This window comes from Bos grunniens, chromosome X (genome assembly GCF_055505025.1).
Source record: "Bos grunniens cultivar Pamir isolate PY7600 chromosome X, Bosgru_T2T1.0, whole genome shotgun sequence".
NCBI classification, from domain to species: Eukaryota; Metazoa; Chordata; class Mammalia; order Artiodactyla; family Bovidae; genus Bos; species Bos grunniens.
This window is the reverse complement of record NC_141194.1, coordinates 36,865,940-36,893,898: the sequence shown is the minus strand read 5'-3', so window position 1 is coordinate 36,893,898 and position 27,959 is coordinate 36,865,940. Positions and strand designations below refer to the sequence as shown.

Genomic DNA, 27,959 nt, shown 5'->3' with positions numbered 1-27,959 from the left:
AAGTTAAGTCAGAAAGACAAATACCATATGCTATCACTTACATGTGGAATCTAAACTATGACACAAATGAAACCACCTATGAAATAGATATTGACTCAGACATAACAGTACAGACTTGGAGTTGCCAGGCAGAAGGGAATGGGAAGGAGGGAAGGATTGGGAGTTTAAGATTAGTAGATGCAAACTATTACATATAGAACCGATAAACAACAAGATCCTACTGTATAGCACAGGGAATGATATTCAGTGTCCTATGCTAAACCATAATGGAAAAGAATATATTTTTATATTACTGAATATATATATATGACTGAATCACTTTGCTGTACAGCAGTAATTAATACAACACTGTCAATCAACTATACTTCAATTTAAAAAGGCAATCTTTTAAATTTTATTTGATAAATATTATATGAAGAGACTTCCTAATATGGAATAATCTTTCAACCAGAATTTAAATCATTACATTAAATCTAATCATTGTTATCACCCTCTAAATATTTATCCATTGAATCTTTACTTTCAAAACTTTAAAGAGAACATATGAAACCTTTCTTTGAGATTCTTCCTGTATCTGATAGGATCAAGGGTAAGCTTCTTAGGGAAACATTAATATTTTACAATGTTGGGATATATTACAGCTTTAACTTTTGTTTTAAATATTCATCTTGAAAATGCATATTTTCCAGTTTTTAAGTCATCTAAGAAACCAAACTTTTTATCTTACCAAAAACTTTAAAATACTACCCTCACTTGTATATTATTTTTACTTTGTATGCCTTTTCCAAAATAGTTTTTGCCTACTATGTTGGCACCAACATGCAGGAAAATGAATTTTTTCTGAAACCATATAAATAAAGGCAGTAAGAACTATCTACTTTAAAAGAACAATGAAAACAAGGAATATAACACCTTCAATCATGTCATCTTTATTTTTTTCTTAATGTATATCTTTTATTGAAGTATAGTTGACTTACATACAATGTCTCAGGCGCAGAGCAAGGTGATTCAGTTGTACATGTACACATTAACTTTGAAATTATTTTCCATTATAGATATAAGATATTGACTATAGTTCCCTGTTGCTTGTTGCATACTTTTTAAAATTAGAAATCTAGCATTCTATTCATACTAAGCGGATGACACCTTTAAAGCAGCTGTGAATGCAGAACTCCAAGGCACACCCACAGTCTCATAATGCAGTGTGTGTGTGTGTTCAGTCTCATAATGCAGTGTGTGTGTGTGTGTTCAGTCCCATCTGACATTTTGCAACTCCATGAACTATAGCCCTCTGTTCATGAGATTCTCCAGGCAAGAATACTGGAGTGGGTTGCCATTTCCTTCTCCAGGGCATCTTTCATAGGTTAATAAGATTTCAACCTAGCCTTCTTCCAAGCAGAGAGAAGGTTTTGCTCTTTCTGAATTCTCCTCAAATGGGAACATTTTCCAGAAAAAGAATCCTCCATAAGTGGTAAATCTGTCTCTGCAAGTCATATCAGATACTGGCACCTACTGGTGGAAATGTGACAGAGTCACCATCACATAGAAACCACTGAAGAGAGAGAAAAGAAAGATCTAGAAGTTACAAATACAAAGTCAGGGATACATACTCCTGGAAGGAAATAGATCAGCAGAGGTGAGAGAGGTTGATAAGGTTTGACGGTAGAGGGGGATTCTGGAGACAAGCAAGTAGCACACTGGAAAAAAATGAAAATAGCTAAGAGATGACCACTACTAACAGGCATGATGGAATGCAAAACCTCAGGATCCAATGTACCAGTGATGCCAACTCACTAGCCAAAAAGTTTCATGTTATCACAGAAGCCAATGGAAAGAAAAAGAACCAGGGGCTTCCCTGGTGGCTCAACGGTAAGGAATCTGCCTACCAATGCAGGAGACATGGGTTTGATCCCTGGACCGGGAAGATCCCACATGTCATGGAGCAACTAAGCCCATGCAACACAACTACTGAGTCTGTGCTCCAGAGCCCAGGAACCACAACTACTGGGCCCATGTGCAACAACTACTGAAGCCCGTGTGCCCTAGAGCCCGTGCTTTGCAACAAGAGAAGCCACCGTAATGAGAAGCCCATGCACTGTAACTAGAGAGTAGCCCCTGCTCATCACAGCTAGAGAAAAGCCCACACAGCAACAAAGACCCAGCGCAGCCAAAATAAAGAAATAAATTTAAAAAAGAAAAAAACTAATTCAAAATTTGTTTTAGTCCCTACATTCATTCATCTAATAAATATTTATTAAGTGCTAACTATATGCTAATCACTGTTCTAGGCTCCAGGGATACAGCAGTGAACTAAATGACAAAGCCTGTGCTCTTGGGGAACACACATTCTCTAAGGGGAAGGGTTGTGGGCAGCCAGGAAACAAGTAAATATGTAATATTTCAGATGATTCATGCTAGGGAGAAAACAAAGTAGAAAAGAAGTTAGCAGTGTTGTTGCTGTTTAGCCATTAAGTCACGTCCAACTCTTTGCAACCCCATGAACTATAGCCCGCCAGGCTCCTCTGTCCATGGGATTCTCCAGGCAATACTGGAGTGGGTTGCCATTCCCTCCTCCAGGGGATCTTGCTGACCCAGCGATCAATTAATTCCCGCATTGGCAGGTGGATTCTTTACCTCATACACTATATACAACATAGTGTGTGTATACACACTATGTTGTTATTTTATATAGGGCCGTCAGCAAAGGCATTGTGATAAAGTAAATTTTAAATATGTCATATAGTTTTTATACCCTTAGATTGGAAGCTGTGACCTCCTCCTCCTTTGGATTATCCAATACATTTTCACACATTAGGGCACTTACATTTATTCATCTACTTGGTTTGTTTATGGAGCAACAGGAGAGGAGACACCTGCTAGGTACCTACTATGTGCCAAGTACTTTATATACCACATGTGTCATTTCAGGTCATCCTCAGGTCACCCTCTGAGGAATTATTGACCTCAGTGTATAAATGGGGACACTGAATTTCACTGAATATAAAGGAACACTCTAAGGTCATATAGTTGTTATGTGTCAGAGGCAGGATTTGAATCTCAGTCTATTGAGATTCAAAGACGTGCAAAATCGCTTCTCGGCCTTTTGGCTAAGATCAAGTGTAGTATCAAAGACGTGCAAATCAAGTGGGACGCCCTAGACAGTTGAAAGTGCTATCAGAGGAATCATACTGCTCTTGAATATTAAGTGCTGTAAATGAACTTTTTATCCAAATCTCTCCTGGGGCACTCACAACTCTCTACCTTGTATTTATATATATATATATACATATATATACATACACACACGTGTGTGTGTATGTATGTATGTATGTTGATTCTCCCCAGGAGGTGATTTTTTAGGGTGCAATCTGGGTCTGAATCATCTTTGGTGTCTGGTGGTCTGGCCTTCAGCAGGAACTTATTAAACATATGTCCAAAAACCGGACAGAAGGGAGTTCCCTGGTGACCTAGTGCTTAGGACCCCGAGCTTTCACTGCATGGCCCTGGTCAGGGATCTGAGATCCTGCAAGTTGCATGGTGTGGCCAAACAAATACTGGACTGAATGAAATAAATGGAAAAGCTTAGAATTAAGTCACTAAATATTAAGTCTCTCCTCAGACAATAATAATGTTTTTCAAACAGTACACTAAAAAACCCATATGGCAACTAAAAATGTCACTTGTTTCCATCATTTAATTAATAAAGAGCTAAACCAGAAGAACTTTAAAAACAGTATTTGCATATGAAATTCACAGTATTGACTAAGTGGACTTTAAGTGTTCTTTGATGCAAAGTCTTAATTGGTGCTGCTGTTGTATTTGGTTTTGTTTTGGAACACATGGAACCCCACCTACTGCTAGGCACATGAGTTTTGTGGACCTGTGGAATTAGGTCTCAAGTGTTTGTGAAAAGGTGCAATGGTTTGTTTTTATATTTTACATTTATGTTTCTTCCAGATTCCACAGTCATAATCACCCTTTGTAAACCACAGACAAGGGGACAAAGAAAATACTAAGTTTGACCCTGTAGCCATACTTAATCTTCAGAGCAGAACTCCAAACATGTTTATTGCCTTCTTGAAGTCACTACATTGGAAATAGTTTGCAGCCAAGCAGGTTGAAGAGTATGACACACACATGACTGGACTCATGGAGAAACCCAGGAGCTGATGATTCCAAGTGAGAGGCAATGGATTTTGTAGGATGTTGTACAACAGTGTTTTTATGATCCCCAGTATCCATTCGCCAAAGATCATTATGGTTGTAAAGGGCTTTTGCCTCTCCTGACACGGAGGAGAAAGGATTGAGAATAGGAAAAGGATGACTCTTATGCAAGGGCATAGGTGGGATCTGAAACACAGATGCAGGCCAGGAGGGAAGAAGAATGAAGGGGCAGGGCCAGTGGACTGAAAGCATAATATGGCTGATATCCAATTGAAAATCTCCTATCTGCATTGTACTCCCCCACTGTTATCTCCAAGCCTTAAACAACATAGTTTTCTGTGAGCAGAGTTTTGATAAAGAGAACCTTGTCTATACAGCCAGCCACTATGGAGAAAAATGTGGAGGTTCCTTTAAAAAATTAAAAATAGAGCTACCATATGACCCTGCAATCCCACTCCTAGGCATATATCTGGAGAAAAACATGATCCAAAAAGATACATGCACCCCAATGTTCATTGCAGTACTGTTTACATGGAAGCAACCTAAATGTCTATCAACAGAGGAATGGATAAAGAAGTGGTACATATATACAATAGAATATTACTCCACCATTAAAAAGAATGAAATAATGCCATTTGCAGCAACGTGGATGGACCCACAGATTATCATACTAAGTGAAATCAGTCAGGCAGAGAAAGAGAAATCCATATGATATCCGTTCTGCATGGAATCAAAAAGAAACGATACCAAAGAACTTACAAAACAGAAAGAAACTCACAGACTTAAGAGAATAAACTTATGGTTATCATAAGGGGAAAGACTAGGGGGAAGGGATAGTTAGGGAGTTTGGGATGGACATGTCCACACTGCTATAATTAAAATGGATAACCAACAAGGTCCTACTGTATAGGACAGAGAACTCTGCTCAATGTCATGTGGCAGCCTGGATGGGAGGGGAGTTTGGGGGAGAATGGATACATGTATATGTATGGCTGAGTCCCTTTGCTGTGCACTTAAAACTATCACAACATTGTTAATCAGCCATACTCCAATATAAAATAAAGTTTTATACAAAACTTTATAAAAAACAAGATACAAAAGGGTGATAAAAATGTAGGTATGAAGAGCTTTATGTAAGGAAATTTGGTGGTGATACAAATAGACAGAGAGAAAAGGAAAAAAGAGGCCCTTGTCCATAGTGTGGGGATGGGTCAGAGAGAGGCAGCAGCATGGAAGCTCAGTTACTAGGCAGCAGATACCTGTGATGAGCTAAGTGAGGGGACAAGAGATAACCAGGACAAACTTGTGATACATGTCATGACACTCAGGGCTCCTCAAGCATACCAGAAGAGGAAATTGACTCCCAGCATGGCAAATAACTGGGCTTCCCTGGTGGCTCAGAGGTTAAAGTGTCTGCCTGCAATGCGGGAGACCCAGGTTCGATCCCTGGGTTGGGAAGATCCCCTGGAGAAGGATATGGCAACCCACTCCAGTATTCTTGCCTGGAGAATCCCATGCAGGGAGGAGCCTGGTAGGCTACAGTCCACAGGGTCGCAAAGAGTCGGATACGACTGAGCTACTTCACTTTCACTTATGGCAAATAACCACATTCCTGGCTTACTAAAGGGAGAGGCAATGCCACGCCTCCCCAATCTCTGAGAGAAGACTGAAGAATTTAGACATACTTCAATTACATCATAGAAGAGGTGCCTTGAATTCCAGGCATAATAAAGGGTGTTACCAGAAGGCACATGAGGTAAGAACAAATATGTATAGACAGAAAATGCATTCAGCAGTCCCAGGTAAGGCACAGCACAAAGTGGACAAAGTATTTGTATTTAAATACTCCATAAAGTATATCCAGTAGTCATGTATGGACGTGAGAGTTGGACCTTATGGTACACTCAGAAGGCTGAGTGCCAAAGAATTGATGCTTTCAAATTGTGGTCCTGGAGAAGACTCTTTGAGAGTCCCTTGGGCAGCAACAAGATCAAACCAGTCAATCCCAAACGAAATCAATCCTACATATTCATTGGAGGGACTGATGCTGAAGCTCCAGCATCACTGAAGCTGAAGCTCCAATATTTTGGCCACCTAACAGGAAGAGCTGACTAATTGGAAAAGACCGTGATGCTGGGAAAGATTGAGGGCAGGAAGAGAAGGGGATGGCAGAGGATGAGATGGGTAGATAGCATCACTGACTCAATGGACAAGAGTTTGGGCAAACTCCAAGAGATAGTGAAGGACAGGGAAGCCTGGCATGCTGCAGTTCTTGGCGTCACAAAAAGTCCGACACAAGTGAGCAACTGAACAACAAAGTATAATCAAACTCTCCCCTTTAAAATGGATCGTCCATCAACTGTAACGTCCTTTATCATAAAGGCTCTCTATACAACATCATTTTAAGAGAAGGAAAGTGACAACTGCCACAAGATCTTTCATATTCATCTTCTCTGTAATAAAATAATCCTATATTGAACCTTCATAAAAAGTAATCCCAAAAGAGTAAGCACATGCCAACATTTTTGCGCATCTAATACTTCTGAAAAAAAATTGGAAATTTGATTTTTGGTGTTGGAGATGACTGATGGGGAGAAGAAAAGGCTTGACTAATATGTTTTGAAGTGAATGTCTCAGATACAAAACTCACAAAGCCAAAAACGACTATTGTTCCCCCAATGAATAAGAAATGAATAGCAACAGGAAACAAGCAAGAGTCATAAAATAATAAGTTAAAATGAACCCTAAATTGATACTTCATTGTCAGTGTGACTCATTCCTTTTCCTTCCAACTTGTCATTATGTTAACAAAGAAACAAAGTCACCTTGACCATCTAGACTTCTTGGGTATCCATTTTTTCATCATCACTGTTCCGTCTCATATTTACTAACATTTATTTAATTCAATGACGTATCAGGCAGCTTGCTGATTGACATAAAAGCTAGTTAAACGTGCTTTGTCATAAGGAAAGGTAGAGGGCTAAGAAAATATTGTGATATAGAAATTACAGCTAACACTTTTTTAGTATTTACCAAGTGCCAGGTAAGAGAGGTAAAGTAACACACTCGTGTTCTAACTAATAAATGGCAACAGCAGAATTCCAGCCTCAGTCCTTTTACTCAGTGTGGATTCACGTCCTGGCTCTGCCTGTACTTAGAAGACCAGATTTGATCTTAATGACATTTTTAAAGTCCTATATTTTGTGCCCTTAGGGGAATATCAGATTAATATTCTTCCCATTTAATTCTTCCACCAAGAGGATGTTCTGGGAAACTCAGTAGCACAGTGAGAAAAGCAAAAGTTGTTCCTGGATGAGCCATCCTTTCCATTTGCTACAAGGTTCTAACTCAGGAAACCCCGAGGGTTACAGGATCACATGATGGACACTAAGCTGGCATCACGAAAGGAAGAGCAGTGTAGAGGTAAACAGCACAAGGACTTCCCTGGTGGTTCAATGATGAAGAATCTGCCTTCCAATGCAGGGGACACAGGTTTGATCCCTGGTCGGGGAACTAAGATCCCACATGCCATGGAACAACTGAGCCTGCGTGTTTCAACTACTGAAGCCTGTGCACTTGGGAGCCCATGCACAACAACTAGAGAGCCTGTGTGCCACAATCAAGACCTGACATAGCCAAAAATAAATATTAATAAAGAAAAAGAACAGCACAGACCTGGGAGCCAGAATGTCCTAGTGTGAATCCTGGTTCCTCCACTTCATAGCTTATGACATTAGGTACTTCACTTCTCCAGGCCTCAGTTTACTCCCCTCCAAATAGGAATAATAATACCACCAAACTCTTAAGGCTGCCAAGCACACAGGCCAAAGGCAACAGTACTTTGGTCCCTCTTACACATAAAGCGTCTGTGTAAAGGCATTTGGGACAAAAGATCAGTGAGACAACGCCTTCCTTCTCCATTACTAGAAAGAGTTAGTTGCTGAGTTGCATCCAACTCTTTGTAACCCCATGGACTGCAGCCTGCCAGGCTCCTCTGTCCATGGGATTTCCCAGGCAAGAATACTGGAGTGGGTTGCCATTTCCTCCTCCAGGGGACTTTCCTGACTCAGAATCGGACCCAGGTCTCCCACCTTGCAGGTGGATTCTTTACTGTCTGTGCCACCAGGGAAGTCTCTCCATTACTGGAGAAAAGCACTAAAGGAATCACATGACTCTTGAAAAACTAAGACAAACAGAAGTCAGACAAGGCAATGAAGGAAGCTCTAGGGAAATGCAAAGAATTTTGCTACCCAAACTCTAGCTCTGTGCTAGAGGTCAGTCTATTTGTATCCTCTAGAGGCCAACATCAGAGAAGGCAATGGCACCCCACTCCAGTACTCTTGCCTGGAAAATCCCATGGATGGAGGAGCCTGGTAGGCTGCAGTCCATGGGGTCATGAAGAGTCGGACATGACTGAGCGACTTCACTTTCACTTTTATGCATTGGAGAAGGAAATGGCAACCCACTCCAGTGTTCTTGCCTGGAAAATCCCAGGGATGGGGGAGACTGGTGGGCTGCCATCTCTGGGGTCGCACAGAGTCGGACACGACTGAAGCAACTTAGCAGCAGAGGCCAACATTGTGGCTGTGAGCAGACATCTTGGAGTCACAGAAGGCCTAGCTTAGATACAAGAAGTATAGACACATTAGAAGTTTGGTGGCAGGTGGGGGGCGGTGGGCAGATGAACTGGGAGATTGGGGATCAACATATATACACACTAACACTTAGTTACTTAGGTAACTAAGAAGAACCTACTGTATAGCACAAGGAACTCTACTTAGTGCTCTGTGATGACTGATATGGGAAGGAGCTCCAAAAAAGAAGGAATACATGTGAACGTATAGCTGATTCACTTTGCTGTACAGTAGAAACTAACAACAGTATAAAGCAACTATACTCCACTAAAAATTAATTTTAAAAGAAACAGTCCAGAGGAAAGGGCAGCGGGCAAGAGCTGAGCAAACCAGGAGAGTTCTGGATTTATAAGCTAAGCTCTACCTTGGTCTAGGCCAGGCCTTATATAATAGAGTGCAGATGCACAGAGAGGGCCAGTGAGGTCCTCAACACAGGTCAAAAGTTACAGGCAAAGGCAGAAATGACGACCAGTGGCCAAATATACCAGTTGGCTGGGGGAAAGATTCCATAGGGAAGGTGCCAGTGAATGGTATAGGTAGGGGCCAATATGTAGAGGTAGTTTTCCCCTGGCCTAAGTCTTTTTTAAATTTATTTTACTGAAGTATAGTTGATTTACAGTGTTGTGTTAATTTCTAGTAGTAGTAGTAGTAAAGTTGCTCAGTCATGTCCAACTCTTTGCGACCCCATGGACTGTAGCCTACCAGGCTACTCTGTCCTTGGGATTTTCCAGGCAAGAGTACTAGAGTGGGTTGCCGTATTTCTGCTGTACAGCAAAGTGATTCAGTTATACATACACACACACACACACACACATTCTTTTTCATATTCTTTTCCATTCTGGTTTATCACAGGATACTGAATATAGTTCCCTGTGCTATACAGTAGGACCTGTTGATCTGCTCGAAATGTCGTAGTTTGCATCTGCTAACCCTAAACTCCCACTCCATCCCTCCTCCACCTCCCTCCCCCTTGGCAACCACAAAGTCTGTTCTCTGTGCGTCTGTTTCATAGGTAAGTTCGTTTGTGTCATATTTTACACCCCATATATATCATTCCTAGCCTAAGTCTTGATTCAAGCCTGGCATCTTTGTGAATGGAAGTTTCAGAACTTGTCACAAATATGTTTGGTAACATATTACACAAGAAAATCTACCTCAAAAAATAACAATAATAATGAGTGCCTACCACAAACTCCCAGACAGCTGAATGGATTATTCCATATTTAACATCCCTTGTGAACTATCTCCATCAATTCACAAGGGACATTAAACCAAATGACTAAATGTACAAAGCTATATGGGCCAAGTAGCTTCTTGCCAATATCACAATATGTTTTGATCCTCCAAGTAAATGTCCTGGTCATGCTGCCATAGTTGGGAATGTTTAGAGACTATATGCTTTTCTAAAGCATACACACACACACACATATATAACATATGTGTATACACACACATATATATAACATATGTGTGTATATATATTTCAATATATTCATATATACATATTCCAACTCCTTTCATTAATATCCAATCAAGAATCCAGATACTGGCTACATAGCTAAATATCAATACTTCATTTTTCACCCAGATGTACTAAAATCCCCCCCTTAAAATACTGCATAAATGCAGTAGTTTTTAGCATCTGTACTGTTAGCAGCAGTATGGTTTTACCTATTAAATTAAAACACAAAAAGGTCGCCAAAATGTTTCAGCAAATATTTAGTTGGAACAAGGTCTTCAGAGGAGGAAAAAAAAAAAAAGAACAAATAAAGATTTCAAGTGGGCCAATCTCACAACTGGCACTTAACAAATATATACACCTACACTCAAAACCTTTTCATTTAATGGAAATGTCTTCGATCAATCAGTTAATGCCACATAACCAAGACCAGACACTTGATAAGGCCGGTCTAGCTTGTGGTGGGAATGACGCTGGAGGGCAAGATTGAGCTTTAAATCCATTAGCCCACCACTGTCACCTTTAGGTATTTAGGATACCTAAGCCAAAGCAACTGGCATATAAATATAGGGTATAGACAGAAACAGGGATGTATCTCTTCCTTTACATCTTCTCCACAGGACAGCCTGAATATTCTTTTCTATAGGCCTTTGCTTATGACTTTTCACTTATTATGGGGAAAGTGCAATGGGGTCAAACTCCTTGTTTACAGTATCCAATGTAACTAAAGTGTTGTATCACCTGGAATTATTCTCATGCTACTCACCCTGCCAGATGTCATGGGAGGAAATGGCAGGGAAACCTTCAGCGAACAATATCAGAACCAAAATGCTTTCTTAGAGCTAAGAAGATCATACATAGCAAGTCTGGTGTAGAGCAAATGAAGGGTCCATGGTGCCTCCCCTCAGGATTTCAAGTCCTGGGAATGTCATCCTTGACTGTCCCTATGCGGTGACGGCAGACAGTCAGGAGATCAGGGACTTCTCTCGTGGTTCAGTAGCTAAGACTCCATGCTCCCAATGCAGGGGCATGCATGCATGCGTGCTCAGTCATGTCTGACTCTGGGTGACCCCTGGACTGTAGTCCATCAGTCTCCTCTGTTCATGGGATTCTCCAGGCAAGGATACTGGAGTGGGTTGCCATTCCCTTCTCCTGAAGGGAGATCTTCCCAGCCCAGGGATCAAACCTGAGTCTCCTGCATTGGCAGATGGATTTTTTACCGAGTCACCTGGGAAGCCCTCAATGCAGGAGGCCCAGGTTCAATCCCTAGTCAGGGAACTAGAACCTGTAGGCCACAACTAAAGATCCTGCATGCCACAACTAAGACCTAAATAAACAAACAAAAATTAAATATATATTAAAAAAAAAAAAAAGAAAGAAAAACTACAGTCACATATCCAAAAGGCCTGGGTGGAGGTGGGGAAAAGTGGGGCCAGAAACACCATACCACCTAATACCTTCAAATAAATTCTTCTTAAACTAGTAAAAGAGGATTTGATAGTCCTCTGCTAAGAAACCAGACTGATACAGCTATACTGCTTGACAAGCAAAGGTTAAAATGCACAAATGCAGCAAAACTACCAGAAAAAAACCTTGGAAAAAGGAATCAATTTCCAATATAGTGATTAAAAATTGTATGGTTGACCTAACCACCTTTGGTCTGCTTCTACCCTCTCCTTTCTTATTTCTCTTTCATTACCCTGCTATTCCTCTCCTAATCCTTTGCTTTGGAGTCTAAAATAGCTGAATGATATATGTTAATACATGCATTAAAAAATCTCTGGAAAAATACCAGTAACAGTTAATAAGAGATGTATCTGAAAAGGATTAAAGGATATGGGGTGGAAAGTAATCTTAATTTTCACTGTGTGCTCTTTGATGGTTGATTTTTTTTAAACCACATTAGTTAATTATTCTTTTGGTTAGAAATTAAAGCAAAAACTTGCCCCTAAAAAGGAAAGAGAGACAAACAGTAAAACAAAGTCCACATGTAACCATTGGTTTTACTCTTTTTTGTGTGCTTAAAAACTATAGGGCTAGCCATAGTTTGGTATAGAAATTCATGCTATTGGTCATAAATAAGATTGGGATTATTTCATTAAAACTTCATTACCATGAGTCCATACTAATATAAATAAATGACTGAATAAGTAAATGGGACAGAGGAGACCATTTTCCTACACAGAAGAATTCTACCTAATTTATATAGATACTCCACCCTCAAGGAGATGGAACATAATTCCCCACAACTTGAGCACGGACTGCACAGAGCGGCTTCCTTTCTACTGTACGATCCAGCAATCCCACTCCTGGGCCTATATCCAGCAAAAAAAAAAACGTAATTTGAAAAGTCACATGTACCCTAATGTTTATTATATACTTACAAGAGCTAAGACATGGAAGCAACCTAACTGTCCATCAACAGATGAATAGATAAAGAAGATGTGGTACACATACAATGGGGTACTACTCAGCCATAAAAACGAAGGAACTAATGCCATTTGTAGCAACATGGATGGACCTAGAGATTATCAAACTGAGTAAAGTTGAATCAGAAACAGAAAGAAAATATCATATGATGATGTTTATATGTGGAATCTTAAAGGATACAAATGAACTTACTTACAAAAAGCAGAAATAAACCCACAGAGAAAGCAAGCTTATGATTACCAAAGAGGAAAAGTGGAGGAAGAGGGATAAATTAAAAAGTTGGGATTACATATAGACACTTTTATATATAAAATGGATTGCCAACAAGGACCTAATATATAGCACTAAGAACTCTACTCAATATCTTGTAACCTATAAGAGAAGAGAACGTAAACATATATATATATATATATAACTGAATCACTGTGCTATACACCTGAAACTCAACATTGTAAATCAACTGTATTTCAATAAAAATTTTTTATAAAGACTGAACTACCTCTGAGAGTGTTTTTACTGGAGAGTTAGGAGGGGCACATGGCTCTGCTCAAGATAATGCACCACAGGGGAAAGGCCTTGAAGCAGAAGAGGCTCAGGGTGCCAAAGACCACTGTTATAGTGCAGTCACTAGAGAACTATTTGAAGGTGGACATCCCTGAATGGGGAAAATAGAGTGGAGAAAGGAGACGGATGAATACAATGGTAAGACGAACTCCTCTGAGGAGGAGGCAGGACTTTCACCAAGAAGCATGGAGGTCTGTCTGCAGGGCAATGAACAGGAAGTTCCTCTCAAAGAGAAGGCCTGTGAGATTCGAAGGGAACTGGGATGTATTGCAATCCCTACCTCCTCCCATGAAGGGTTGCATGTGAGTGCTAAGTCACTTCAGAAGTGTCCAACTCTTCACAACCCCATAGACTGTAGCTTACCAGACTCCCCTGACCATGGGATTCTCCAGGCAAGAATACTGGAATGGGTCACCATGTCCTCCTCCAGGGGATCTTCCTGACCCAGGGATCAAACTCACGTCTCTTATATCTCTTGCATTGGCAGGCGGGTTCTTTACCACTGGCACCACCTGGGAAACCCCCCATGAAGGGCTGGAGATACTTAATAAATGCTTTCCTTGTGGACTATGGATTAGATAACATTGGGTATTGACTTTAAATCATTTCCTTCATCTGTTGTAATTTCCTTCGTTTTGCTTACAGCAAGGTTCTCAACTTAGGGTCCACGGTCCCCAAGGATGTATGGATAGAATTTAGAAGGTCAATGAACTTGGATGGAAAAAAAAATTACATCCTTATATTCACTAATCTCAGAGACATTACTGTGTTGACAAAGGTCCGTTTAGTCAAGGCTATGGTTTTTCCAAGAGTCATGTATGGATGTGAGAGTTAGATTGTAAAGAAAGCTGAGCACCAAAGAAATGATGCTTTTGAACTGTGGTGTTGGAGAAGATTCTTGAGAGTTCCTTGGACTGCAAGGAGATCCAACCAGTCCATCCTAAAGGAGATCAGTCCTGGGTGTTCATGAAGCTGAAACTCCAATACTTTGGCCACCTGATGCAAAGAGCTGACTCATTTGAAAAGACCCTGATGCTGGGAAAGATTGAGGGTAGGAGGAGAAGGGGACGACAGAGGATGAGATGGCTGGATGGCATCACCTACTCAATGGACATGAATTTGGGTGAACTCTGAGAGTTGGTGATAGACAGGGAGGCCTGGTGTGCTGTGGTTCATGGGGTTGCAGAGTCGGACACAACTGAGCGACAGAACTGAATTCACTAATCTCTAACCAAAATTTAGTATTTCCTTCAAATATGGATATAGGCAACAAACCACAATAGTTTCAGTATCTGTGTGGCTTTGTCACCAATAGAAATCACACATATTTCACACATCACATTACAGTTATTGCACATATTGTGAAATACATAGGCTCCAAAAATCACTTCAGGTGGTGACTGCAGCCATGAAATTAAAAGACACTTGCTCCTTGAAAGGAAAGGTATGACAAACCTAGACAGTGTATTAAAAAGCAGAGACATCACTCTGCCAACAAAGGTCCACATAGTCAAACCTATGGTTTTTCCAGTAATCATGTATGGATGTGAGACCTGGACCACAAAGAAAGCTAAGTGCCAAAGAATTGATGGTTTCAAATTGTGGTGCTGCAGATGACTCTTTAAGAGTCCCTTGGACACCAAGGAGATCAAACCAGTCAATCCTAAATGAAATCAATTCTGAATATTCATCAGAAGGGCTGATGCTGAAGTTCCAATACTTTGGCCACCTGATACAGAGCCAGCTAATTGGAAAAGACCGTGATGCTGGGAAAGATTGAAGGTAAAACAAGAAGGGGGTGGCAGAGGACGAGATGGTTAGATAGCATCACTGACTGAGCAAACTCTGGGAGGTAGTGGAGGACAGAGGAGCCTAGTGTACTGCAGTCCATGGGGTCGCAAAGAGTCAGACATGGCTTAGCAACTGAACAACAGTATATTGTGAAATATCCCTTTGTTCATTACGACTTTAAAATTTGGGCAGTCAGTAGGCCCACAATTAGATCTTACTGTGTAGTAAGTTAATAAAGAAGAAGTGAAGTGAAGTGAAGTCACTCAGTCGTGTCCAACTCTTTGTGACCCCATGGACTGTGGCCTACCAGGCTCCTCCATCCATGGGATTTTCCAGGCAAGAGAACTGGAGTGGGGTGCATTGCCTTCTCTGGGGGATCTTCCCGACCCAGGGATGGAACCCAGGTCTCCCACATTGTAGGCAGACACTTTACCGTCTGAGCTACCAGGGAAGTTAATAAAGAAGTGCATTGCAATTCTGATCATTGTATTTCAATATAATTTGTTTCCTTTGTAGTCCAATCTATTTGATTTTATGTATTTAAACCACTATTCTGATAAAGAGACCATCACTTTCGTCAAAGGGTCCATGACACAAAAATGGGGTAAAGGTTATCAACCTTATGATACAAGGAGTAGGTTTAAAAATCAAGAGAGAAATGTCCTGTTAATAGCCTCACCACTTCCCCGCCATTATACTAGCAACCAATACAAACACACACCCCAAAGAGAGAAGGGGACTGTAGCCCACGAATGCAGTGTTCAGACTAGCAATAAAATGACAGTGGTCATACAGCAGAAAGCAGCGAGGAGCCTCAGGACATAGAGGAACCACAGGCAAAGCAGATGATGAAACGGAGGACACAGCAAACTGTTCTAAGTATACTAAAGGACGTAACCCTTAAGGGCCATGTGCTTAGTCACTCAGTCGTTTATGACTCTTTGCAACCCTATGGACTACAGCCCTCCAGGCTCCTCTGTCCATGGGATTCTCCGGGCAAGAATACTGGAGGGGATAGCCATTCCCTTCTCCACGGGATCTTTCCGAGATTATTTACCATCTGGGCCACCCAGGGAAGCCCCTCAGGGCCATAAGGAAACTAAATATTGTGCCCTGCCATTCTAACTGGTCACAATACTCTGGAAACAAAAAGGGAGGAAACATATCACATGATGAAGAACAGTGACTCAAAGCCATTAGCTCAGAGCAAGGGCTGGAATAGGCTTTCACCAAGACCACGCTCTGTTAGCACAGCATCTTTGTTGGTGGTAGTTTCGTTTAAAAAAATTATTATATAATCTGATACATACAAAATATTCTATATCATTTATAAAGTATAAGGAATAATGATAAATGAGTTTCAGTGAACCTATCACCAAATGCAAGACCTAGAACATTCTGAATGTCAGTGCATCTACTGTGTGCTCCTACCTCTCCCATCCCTGTCTCCACATCAGAGGAAAGCAGTAGCCTGAACTGGGATTTACCTTACTTTACAGTTTATCATGTGTGTGGGATTCCTCTCAAGGCATTGCTTAGTATTGTTTTTAAGCTTTATAAAAATTATGCCCAACTGCACGAAGTTTTTGGTAACTTAGCTTTTCATTCACTACTTTGTTTCTAAAAGGTGGCTATGTTCTTGTATATAACAGTGGTGAATTCATTTTTATTCTATCATAAAATAACGAATAACAAAATTTTTTATCTATTTTCCTATTAGTGAACAAATAATTTATTCCAGTACTTTTGTATTATCAGCTATGTTGCCAAGGACATGTCTAAGGAGATTTCCTGGTTCACAGGCAGAAGAATTTGAGAGGTTATGCCTAGAAATAAAATTGCTGGGTCAAAGAATATACGCATGTTCAATTTCACAAGATAATGCCAAGGGGACTTCCCTGGCGGTCCAGTGGCTAAGACTGCACACTCCCAATGCAGGGAGCCTGTGTTCAATCCCTGGTCAGAGAACTAGATCCCACATGCTGCAACTAAGTGTTCCCGTGCTGCAACTAAAGATCCTCGTGCAACCAAATAACTAAACAAAATATTTTTTAAAAAGATAGTGCCAGTTTTATTTTCCAAAATGACTTTACCAAACGTGCACTCCCCTCATCAAGGTACATAGAGGGATGGGATGGGGTGGGAGGTGGGAGGAAGCTTCAAGAGGGAGGGGACATATGTATACCTATGGCTGATTCATGTTGATGGATGGCAGAAACCAACACAACATTGTAAAGCCATTATCCTCCAATTAAAAATGAATTTAAAAAATTTTAAAAAACAAGGTACATCAATTCCTATTGATCCATATACATACCAATACTTGACACTATCAGATTTCATAATGTATTGCCATCTTTGCACACTCAAGATAGTATATTGCTTCATCCTATTAGGGGCATAGAAGTGTCAGCAAGTGCCAAAACTTTTATCAGTACAACTAATTCAAAGTTATACAAAGTCTTAACCTAAGGTCTCCCTGAAATGCAGAGCCTGAGACAAGGGTTTGCAGGCAAGCGATTTATTTGGGGAATTGATTTCAGAAAATAGAATTAGGGAATTTAGGAAAGGGAAGCAGAAAAGAGAAAATCAATACAGGGGCATATTTTCAAGTTGGCCACAAACTGTAGGCAATGGGGACCTTCACCTTTCTTAGACTCTATGTGAATGACTTAGAAGCTAACAAAACTAAAATGCAGTTCAAAATTATCTAGTCAAGGATGGGAGAAAGAAGCCTTTATCTCTGGCTCCCAACCCATGTTAGTCAAGGATTGATTCACGGGCCTTAAATACTCTCACAGTCCATAATACCTATGTGAGTGCCAGACAGTTCCAACAGGCCTCTGTGTTGTAACATCGAAGCAGTCCCAGGGTGGAAAGTGAACTATCCACTGTAAGGTTCAAGCAAGGTCCTGTCTGGTTACACCCACATGAAATTGGTTGCAGGATCAATGGCTTGACTAAAAGGGAGGCTGAAAGGATGCACAGTGAGACACAAGATGTGCCCAATATACGCAGCTACTAAGTGGCAGGGATGGAACGCAAACATATGTGTCTATCACAGTTCAAACAGTAGGCATTTGGTACATAGTATGTAAACACTGTCCACTGCCTACCCAACAGCCTTCACTACCTTTCTTCTCAGCTAGGACAACACTAACATGCTCAGGAAGCCAGCAAAGAGCTCTGAAATGGAGCTGGCACAGTAGCTGCAGGGCTCTGTCACGAGCCCAGATTCCTTGACTTTTCCATTCTCACCACATCAGTACTGACATACATCCTGAGTCCAAGATGGCTCTAGCCATCATGCCTGCATTGCAGGCTAGCAGCTGGAGAAAACAGGAAGTATGCAAAGGACCCTCCTCCCAGTCAAGCCATCTCTCTTTAGGCAGGCTTCCTTAGAAGTCCCCACACAACACAACGGTTCTCTGTGGCACCGCTCAGTCATAGGATCACACCTTGGTACAAGAGATGCTGGGTCACAGAGACTGTTCAGTGGATGCATCGGCACCAGGAATAAAACTGCACCATCACTAAGGGAGAAGGCAAGAAAGGATGCTGAATGGCAACTAGAGGTCTCTGCCAAAGGAGCCGTTTGATGTGGGGCAAGCTCTTAATCTATACTGCAGTCTTCCTCTTTGTACATTGGAAGTAAAAGTACTACTTCACAAAGTTATTACGAGGACCAAATGAGATCATGTAAATAAAATTGCACAGTTGCTGGGATGCAGAAAATGATGAATAAACGCTAGCAGTGCAAGCTCGGATAACTGATCTTATCAGTGTCTCTGCATTTCTCAGGCTTGAAGGTGCTGGATGCTGACTCACTCCCATAATGCTCGTAAGTGTTTAAAGTCAGAGTGGAGGCTTAGTAATTTACAATGAGAAATGAAACTTTCACACAGACCAGACAGCTTGACCAGGTTATTCACTCCCTGAAGGCAACAGACAAGGAGAATCATAAGGTTGACTGCCAAGCATGAAATCAGGAGAAACAGAATTCATTATACAATTCAACTATTTAATGGCATTAGGCTTGGACACTCTCTTGCATCGTCTCCACAACTGAGTTTATCTAATCTGGCAGGTCCGATGATCAGGCTGGAAGTATCACAGGTAACCTCTCCCCTGGACAGTGCTGGGAGGTTTTACCAATTGCTGGCAAAACTCACCAAGAATGTAGAAACTGTGCGAAGACCCTGAGGGTAAACTCCAACACTTTTGGCATCAGCAAATTCATTCTGGAATAGGAAGCCCTATAAACCTGGCATAACTTTGGTAAAGTCAGAAGTGAGGGAAAATAGGGCAGCATGAAACCGCTTTAGATTTATTGGATTAAAAGTTGAATTCATTTTTTACTTTAAAATGGAAATATTTTAGATGCTTCATACCAGAGATAAGAGAGAACATTAATAAGAACTAAAAACATAAATGCTACTAATTGAGCAAACAAAAATATAACAATGTATATATACATGCATGTGCCAGAATCTCACTTGTGACAATTTTTTATCTTCTAGGCTGTACATATACTTTCTGTTGCCAGTTTTGCTCTAAATAGGGTACAATAAAAAGTAGGAAAGCAATGTGGCATAAAGGAAACAGTGTTAAACTTTGGCATCAAAGTTGCTTTTCAGTCTTGGCTTGACCTCTTGTAAGTAATGAGATCTGAACAAGTTATTTAATGTCTCAAAACTTTTTCTCCTCTGTGATAGACTGCAAAAAATAGCCCCTGTTCTTTATCCTTCTCTACATCCATTTCTTTGGTCATAACTTCGTAGGGTCCTCCCACTCTGACTCTGGGCCTAACCATGGGGCTTGCTTTGGCCAACAGGAGAAGGTAAAAGTGAGGGTATGCATCTAGGCCTCAAGAGACCTATTTATTTCCATTTGTTCTTTCCTGTACCTCTGCTGGCTGCCCTGAGGACACGACCAGGTAGCCTGCCAGAGGATGAGAAACATGTGAAACAGAGCCCAGGCACCAGTTACTCCACTCAAGGTTAGTCTAGGAATATTACTCAGTGATTTAAGGGGAAAAAAAAGAATGAAATAATGCCATCTGCAGCAACATGGATGGACCTAGAGATTATCATACTAAGTGAAGCCAGCCAGACAGAAAAAGACCAATATCATACAGCACAACTTATATGTAGGATCTAAAAAAAATGATATAAATGAACTTATTCACAAAATAGAAAGACTCACAGAACACAAATGTATGGTTACCAAAGGAGAAAGGGGAGAGGGGAGGGATGAATTATGAGTTTGGGGTTAAAACATACACACTACTATATATAAAATAGATAACCAACAAGGACCTACTGTACAGCACAGGGAACTATACCCAAAGCTTGTAATAACCTATAATGGAAGAGAACGTTAAGAAAAAGTGTGTGTGTGTGTGTATACATAACTGAAAACACTGAAAGGGTTAGCCTACATCAGCCAATATCCAGATAAATCCAAGACATGTGAACAATCCCAGCCAAGATCAACAAAACAGCCTAGTTAACCCCCAGCTGACCTAGACACATGAGCTTATAATACGCACATTGTCATATGCTACTGAGATTCTATGGTTGCTTGTTATGCAGCATTATTATGGCAGCAGATAACTGACACACACGTATCTGATATATTAGAGGTTACAACAGCTAAATGAGATATCAAAGGTAGAGTGACTAATATACAAAAAATATATATATATAGCTATTTGGGGGGACAAGTTTCTACTTAAAAAAAAATACAACCACATTCTTGAAATTATACCCAGCCTAACATAAGTTTTTGGATGTTTCTAAACCATTTAGTCTCACATTTGCACACAGTCTCGTTTTACTCTCCCAAAAAAGTAAAAACATCTGCAGACCATGAATTCTACTAATTGAACTTTCAAAGAGCAGGCAAACTATTTTTCCACCTCCAGTCATTTTGGAGAGGGGGGTATTGTTTGATGTAGCTCACCATTGGTCTCACATAGAAATAAAAATTTAATTATATTAGAATTTAAAATTAATGTGTTTTGAGAAATGTGCAATGCCTCCCAGCCCCGCCCCAGATTGTACAATCCCTAGAATTGTTAATCCTCCCAAGAAAAAAATCACATATAAGAAGCCAGCAACTCATCTCATAAAATCATCTTTGAGCTGATATAAGGGCAAGCTGCAATTTAGCTCTGTGATTAGAAAATAAACATAAATAGAGATAAATGGGCTGATGTATAGACTCCCTGTTCATTCACCTCCATTTGCATAAGAGATTAAGAGACATCAGTGTAGCATTTTCTCTCATTTCCTCATCCTTTGTCTTTTGAGCAGATAAAGTAATTAAGCCTGGCAAAACAAAAAGTACAACACTATAAACTTCACAAACAATGATGTATGTAATGAACTAGATTCACTCCATACCACAGAATCTCAAAATGTGAGAGAGACATGGTTCACAAAGCTCTTCTCAGTATCTGAACAATCCCCAAAATTGAAATGTGTATTTCCACTAGGAGCCCCGGCTTCCTGTGTGTTTAATATAAAGTGTATAGAGACTGATGGAACTTTAAATAACTGAAATTAAACATTTAAAAAATAAAAAAAAGAAGGGATGGTCCCTATACCAGCAGCACCATGAGAAGTAGTGCATACTGATGATTTAGGGCGATGGATTTTCTTTGGGAGCCTTCTCTGTTCCTTACTGTGGAACATGTACTACAAAAAATGTTTGAGATGATCCTTAGCGCACACATGAAAGCTGAAGTTGATGAAGGAAAAGAGAGCATATATCTCACTGCCAGCTTGAAGACTTGTTAGAAACACAAATTCTTGGGCTCTAACCCTTAGGCCCTAACCGTACAGAATCACAAATTCTGAAGTCAGGATCCAGCAATCTGTTTTTAATAAGCTCTCCAGGTGATTCCCATGCCTGCTCAAGCTTCAGAAGTACCAATCTAGACAGCACCAAAGCTGCTTCCAGCATTATCTGGGGGCTGGCAGCATTGGCATCACCTGGAGTTCGTGAGAACTGCAGACCCTCATGCCTCACCCAGAGTTAGTGAACTGGAATCTCAACTATAGAAAGATCTTCCGGTGAATTGTCTGCACAGTAACTTCCGGGTAGTGCCGTACTCATACCTGTCCAGTGGTTCCTGTTCTGAGCTGAATTGTGTCCCCACACCCCCAACCCCAGCGACTTCCCTGGTGGCTCAGATGGTAAAGCTTCTGTCTACAATGCGGGAGACCTGGGTTCCATTCCTTGGTCGGGAAGATCCGCTGGAGAAGGAAATGGCAATCCACTCCAGTACTCTTGCCTGGAAAATCCCATGGACAGAGGAGCCTGGTAGGCTACAGTCCATGGGGTCGAAACGAGTCAGACACGACTGAGTGACTTCACTTTCACTTCACTTTCACCCTCAACCCCACTCCAACTCACAAGTTGAAATCCCAACCCCTAGTACTTCAGAATCTGTGCATGGAGACAGAGCTTTTATAAAGAGGTAATGAAATCAAAATGAGGGGTGGGCCCTAATCCAATATGACTGGTGTCCTTGTAAGAGGAGACTGGGACACAGATACATCAGAGGAAAGACATGAAAACAGTGAGAAGGCGGCCATGTACAAGGCAAGGAGAGGGACCTACCTCAGAAGACGCCAGCCCTGCCAACACCTTGATCTTGAACATCTAGCTCTCAGAACTGTGAGAAAATAAATTCAGTTTTTAAGTCATCTAGTCTGTGGTACTTGATTTTGGGAGCCGGAGCAACCGATAACAGTTCCCAAAATCAGGTGTGTACTGCAATCATCTGCTGCTGCTGCTAAGTCACGTCAGTCATGTCCGACTCTGTGTGACCCCATAGACGGCAGCCCACCAGGCTCCCCGGTCCCTGGGATTCTCCAGGCAAGAACACTGGAGTGGGTTGCCATTTTCTTCTCCAAAGCATGAAAGTGAAAAGTGAAAGTGAAGTCGTTCAGTTGTGTCTGACTCTTAGCGACCCCATGAACTACAGCCTACCAGGCTCCTCTACCCATGGGATTTTCCAGGCAAGAGTACTGGAGTGGGTTGCGATGGCCTTCTCCGGGAAGTCCAGGTATCAGGCCTTAAATCTGGACTTTTAAAAGCTCCCTGGGTGATTTTTAAAGTGCAAAACAGTTTGAGAACCACTGATGCTAAGTCGGAGCAGGCAATGGCACCCCATATCAGTAGGTCCTCTCTGCAAATACATCAGGACTTCTACTGGAAAAGTCAAGAATCCAAGATGGCAGTGAGATATATGCTCTTTTTTCCTTCATCAACTTCAGCTTTAATGTGTGCGCTAAGGATCATCTCAAACATTTTTTGTAGTACATGTTCCACACTAAGAAACAGAAGGTTCTCAAAGAAAATCCATCACCCTAAATCATCAGTATCTACAACTTCTCATGTTCTACTTGGCCCTCCAGCTAAGTTGCTCTCCAGACTCCTAGGATGCAAATTAGAGACTCTGAGTTTGTGTAACCCAGAATTTCGGGGCATAGGTGCCAAACCAGTAATTATGTTTTTTAATTGCTGAACTCTTTTCCATTTGTCCTTGCGAGGTTATGACGCTCCCAAACTCACAGCACAACTATCTACTTACTGAAGGTTTACTCTCTTTCTCCAGAAGCTGGAGGATCTGACCCACATTTATAACAATAAAAACCATACATGCCATATATATATTATATATAGAAATTTATTTTTCTACCTGCAGTCTCTAAAAGTTACCACTCTACAAAAATGATTTAGCACCCTTAAAATACCATACCCGAGAGAGAAAATAATCCTGTTCTGAATATGCTTTTGCTACACTGTTTAATATTTAATGTGATAGTTGGACCAATCATTAATACCATCACTGGCTAAAACAGAACCACTTTCTTTCGTGACAGTTCAACAGACTTGCCAGCTAGTTCCCAAAATCTCTCTCCAAAGCCCCTCTCCCTGGCCTCCTTCCCACAATACAAGCTAAAAAAACAGATATCTCCTGGCCTCCCCATGCCACAGTCCAGTCCCATGGATTGATAGGTGGCCCAACTCTGACCAATAAGATAAAAGGGAGATTCTGTTGAGGAACATTGGGGAAGTTATTTCTTATCTGATAGGAAAAAGTTGCAGGAGGAAGTTATTCTACCACTTTCTACCCCATTAACTGCATTTGAATGTGGGATAAGGACGTAATGTCTAGAGCTGTTACAGACATCTTGAAACCAGGAAAGTGAAAGTCGCTCAGTTGTGTCTGACTCTTTGCGACCCCATGGACTATACAGCCATGGAATTCTCCAGGCCAGAATATTGGAGGGGGTAGCTTTTACCTTCTCCAGGGGATCTTCCCAACCCAGGGATCGAACCCAGGTTTTCCGCATTGCAGGTGGATTTTTTACTAGCTGAACCACAAGGGAAGCCCAGGAAACCAGGAGGGTAAATCTAATCCCCTGACACTGTTGGGCCACTGAGCCTACTCCAGTAATCACCTGCTGTCAGCTTTCTCTAATTTGTTAAAGCTGCTTTTAGTTGACTTTTCTGTTGCAGGAAAAAAAAAAAGGTCATAACTAATATATAGATGTTTTCCATATATGTCAAACCCTTATTTAGAATAAGTATAGTCTGAGAATCCACACTAAGAATCATTGAATTAGAAGGTTTATCTTATAGGAGTGAAGAAAAAGCATGCCCAGGAGATGTTCAAGGGATGCCAAACCCAATTTAAACTGCCAAATTCATGTATTCATTCATTCATTCAGACCCCCACCTAATTTTATAGGCTCCAAGGATATACAGATGAATAAGACATTACCCTGCCTTTCAAGAAATTTTACTATTTTGAGCAAGACTGTTGTGCAAACCAAGAGTCACAACAGGCAGAGGAGAAGAGTCATGTTGTCCAACAGGTGGGAAATCTGACTCAGTTTGGGGGGTCTCCCTGGGAAGAGCTTTGAAAAAAAAAAAGGATCACCACAGTTTCCATTTAACTCTAAAAAGTTACCCCTGAGAACTGACTAAACATCTCATGTTTTATTAATTTTCTGGGGGGGAGGAGGGTAAAGGTTCATCTCTATAATCACAGATTATAAACCAAATGATGATTCAGGAAAGCACAATTAATGATAGGCGACCCAATCAACTGCCAGAAAAGCTGCCCCCACCATCTTTCTCTATCCCACAAAGCAGGAGAAAGACACGAGTTTTTTTTTTTGGGGGGGGGACGTGTGGAGGGTGAGGAGACGTTGGACTTTCCGCCCATATCAGCAGGCTTGTTCGTCTAGAACAGAACTGTGCTGTGAATTTAGACCACCTGTTAACACTGCATCAAACCAAACAGTACTGATGTAAAGCAATCAGTCGACAAGACGAGCCACAAATGCACGGCATTCTAGGAGGTTCTTTCCTTTGCTACTTTTAAGCAAAAAAAGAGCAGCAACAATTAGTATCTATTTAATAGTCACGGAAACACTTGAGCTTAATGGTCGAGAAAGGGGCATGCACCCTCCCCGCGTCGATTTTTCTAAAAGCAGCTGGTGGGAGCACCTCCCCCCCCCTACACACAAACACACACACACTCGTAAAGGAAAAGTAAGAGGTAGCTTTGCAGTGTTAAATCCTTCTGAGAGACAGTGTTCATTGATTTTCTTGAAGAGAAATAATAGGTTTGGAAGCATCTCTGAAAATAGAGAAAATAAGACCCGCGGTAGCCTCCTAAAATTTTCCTGAAATACGATACATTCAAAATAAAATATTCAAGAGAGTCCTTCAGTGAATTGTTTCAACATGATCGTGGCATTCACATTAATTGTGCCTCCGGAACATTTTGATTCAGTCAGCGGTGCCGAGATTGATATGCAGCAACTGCAGTTACCTTACAGCTCCGGCAGGTCCTGGGCTGGCTCCAAGATCCCAACTCGGGCTACGGTAGAGCATCTGCCACCTCGCAGAGAAATGAAGAAACCGCCCTGGCAAGGGATTCCAGCTCAGCCTTCCAGCTTTCTCGTCACCCTTGTCCCCCAACCCCCCTCCAAACGCGACCTCTGAGAATAATCCAGGAAGAAAGTGGGGGAGGAGGGACACACGAAACAAATCGAACATTCCTAGCCCCATAAACGCCGCATCCGGACATTTGAAGATACCCGGGAAATTAAATAGGGCCCCAGAGTTTGGCTTGTTTGGGGTCTTAGCGTGCATTTGATCTTCTCTGTTGCGTTTTTTTTAAATCTAACTTTCTGTCTCCAACGGAGAGAACCAGAGGTGAAAGCAAAGGCAGACCGAGGCACAGACTGGGAGACCGCCCCCCTCCTCCCCGCGAGCCACCCAAGCATCCAAAGACCAGAAACTTACCTGGCTGTCACCTAGACGGAAGAACGCTGGTCCCCCCTCAGGAGGGGCAGGTATTCAAGGTTGAGTCGCCGAAGCTGGAGATGAAATTAGACCCCAGGCGGGAGGCGAAGTCCCTCTCCGAGCCCAGGGGAGCAGAGTGACTCACGCGCTCGGTGCCCGCCCCTCGCGCCGCCCGCCCCCGGCAGGTACCGGGTCGAAGCGCTGGGGGGCGTCTCCGGCCGCCCTTAAGCTCAGCGCCGTCTACCGGACCCCCCTAGGCGGCGGCGCCAGAGCCCATTCAGCGGGGGCTGCGCCTGCCACAGCTCGCCCCTGGAGACGACCCTGCCGGACATGAGCTGCCGTCGTGGGTCTCCCCTCTCCGCCGCTACCCGGGGACCCGCTACCCCTGGCCTACCCATCTGAGCTCAACACACTTTCCACGTGCCATCTGGACACACAACGCCAAGGCCCGTACCCCCTCCCCTCCGGGGAAGGCAGGACCAACCCTGCAAGACCCCCTTGCCCTGCCACCCTCGGCCTCCCCCTTGTGGCCGGGGCACCAGAACCTACCCCTCCCAGAAGTGAGCACAGCTGGCTCCAAGATCCCAGGTGTGTCCTTTCCTGTAGGTCTCCCCCTCCTTGTTAAGGCTCGTTATTAAGTCCTTTGCACAGTGAGGCCAAAAGTCTGAGTTTGGATCAGAGAATCGTTCCTTGCAGGGCCATGCCAAGAGACGGGGTGGCTCCTGCCCTAAAAGCCCCAAAGTCCCCCCAAGGGTTTTCACAAATCACTTATAAAAATCGCGTGAGGGAAGGAGGTCGCAGGGTCTGTTATTAAATCCTGTGCAAGTCTCTGATTGGTAGCTGGTGAGGTAGCTGGGTGGTGTCAAAAAGGATACCTTCATCAGTCCTTAGGCTCCAAGAGGCCTGGGGCTTTGTGCTCATCAAGTAGTTAACATCTTCCATTTGGTGGGGGGTTTTCACATTTACGAAACAACTCAGGAAATTTACATCAAATACTATTATCTAGGTGCCTCCTTCAGAGAGGAGCTAAAGCAGAGGATACTGGAGAAGGCCCCTTAGGGTCCTGATCAATTACTGCAGAGCAGCTCCTTCAACAACTCTTTCCACCTGCCAGCTGGATTAGGCAATGCCCAGACCTTCCCACAGGCTTCCCTGGTGGCTCAGATGGTAAAGATCTGCCTGCAGTGCAGGAGACCAGGGTTCCATCCCTGGGTCAGGAAGATTCCCCTGGAGAAGGGCATGGCTATGCACTCCAGTATTCTTGCCTGGAGAATTCCATGGACAGAGGAGCCTGGCGGGCTACAGTCCATAGGGTTGCAAGATAGTCAGACAAGACCTAGCAAGTAAACAACAAAAATCTTGCCCTACTGGGTGGAGAAGGGTGATGAGACCACAGTCCTGTCTCCACCATATCAAAACTGGGATGAACAGCATGTAGAATAAAAATCCTGTTACTCTTGACAAGCTTGAGAGAATCCAGAGTTCAGAGAGAAAGAGACAAAGAATGGGGGGAGAGTGGCACATTTTCCCAGCTTGAGGACAGCATTTCAGCTGTGGAAGGTTGCTGCCCATTCAGAAAA

At 42.1% G+C, this 27,959-nt stretch overlaps 1 protein-coding gene and 1 pseudogene across 13 annotated transcripts in view; one reads left to right on the top strand and one right to left on the bottom strand.

Annotated features, from left to right (window-relative positions):
• Positions 1-27,443, bottom strand: part of SYTL5 (synaptotagmin like 5) — a 291,370-nt gene extending 263,927 nt beyond the window's left edge. For 7 of the 13 annotated variants that reach the window (XM_086387664.1, XM_086387673.1, XM_086387660.1 and 4 more), the window contains exon 1: positions 26,380-26,791. The gene's annotated coding sequence lies outside the window, so the exon portion shown is untranslated. Of the gene's footprint in view, positions 1-25,903; positions 25,998-26,379; positions 26,792-26,928 lie in introns of those variants that run through there. The other 6 variants (XM_086387667.1, XM_086387662.1, XM_086387666.1 and 3 more) reach the window with 6 other exon arrangements.
• Positions 3,088-3,238, top strand: LOC147340148 (U2 spliceosomal RNA; annotated as a pseudogene).
• Positions 27,444-27,959: the final 516 nt, after the last annotated feature.